The following is a 1,059-nucleotide window of genomic DNA, read 5'->3' as shown; positions in this document are numbered from 1 at the left end:
CGATTTGAGTCGAATTGGGTGGTGACCTATACAGAAAACAGGTAAGATAGATACAGTGTAAAATCGTCAGGGCCAGATTTACCTTTTGGGAGTCCTGGGCCAGGCCAAAATTTGGAGGCACACAAACTTATGTGAGGACCTCAAGTGGCAAAGATTTGGTTTATAGTGGCGTGCATTAAAATATAGAGGGGTAATTCGTTCTTACTGTGACGTGAAGCGCGTGGAAATTTGTAATTTTGGCCCAAACATGATGTTTCTTGGGCTAAAAGGGAGATGCACAGGGCAATTTTGGGGCCAAAATTGTTGGGGCACTGGGCCCGGGCACATTTGACCTAATGGTAAATCCTGCCCTGAAAATCGCGTCTTAGTAAGAGTGTCTTGCAATACAATTAGTAGACAGGTGTCAGTTCTTGAGTTATAGGCAAAAAGGTCAAAGGTCAAATTTTGGGTCCACAAGTGTTCACAATAAAATGCTCCAGTTTTTATCCAATCGGTCTCAAATTGTTGCTTTGGCAAAAATTAATTAAAATGAGAATAGTTGCATTGTTTTGGATGTTTTGTAGGTAACATCACAAAATAGGTCAAGGTCAATATAGGGCTCAATGGATTTTGATCCTTTTGGCCATGTTACCAAGGTAACAAACCACCTGTGATATGGCAAACTATTATGTTTTCGCAAGTGGAGCAAACTGAGACCATTTTTATCAAATTCAGAGAATTTTTCGATTTGTATTAAAAAGTGTCCCCTTTGAAATCCAAATTTTGACATTTGATCTTTTCCCCTAGAACTCTTAACTGTACACCGGAGATCGGTCAAACTATATAGGCCTACTTTTTCTGAACCCTTATGCCGATAGTAGGCCTAATAGGCCTACATGGTTTTTAACAAGATTTGACCAACCCTGAAATTTCATCCCCTGCATAAGCGGTCATTTTAGATTTATGCAAATTAGGCACTGTTCCACTGCTTGGATTTTCGGTGACATTTTTATATGTTTTTATGTGAGCTTTTGAGCTTTATGTGTGAAATGGATTATGTTGCAATTGGTAGTGGGATTT

Source organism: Amphiura filiformis, chromosome 12 (genome assembly GCF_039555335.1).
Source record: "Amphiura filiformis chromosome 12, Afil_fr2py, whole genome shotgun sequence".
NCBI classification, from domain to species: Eukaryota; Metazoa; Echinodermata; class Ophiuroidea; order Amphilepidida; family Amphiuridae; genus Amphiura; species Amphiura filiformis.
This window is presented reverse-complemented; position numbering follows the sequence as displayed.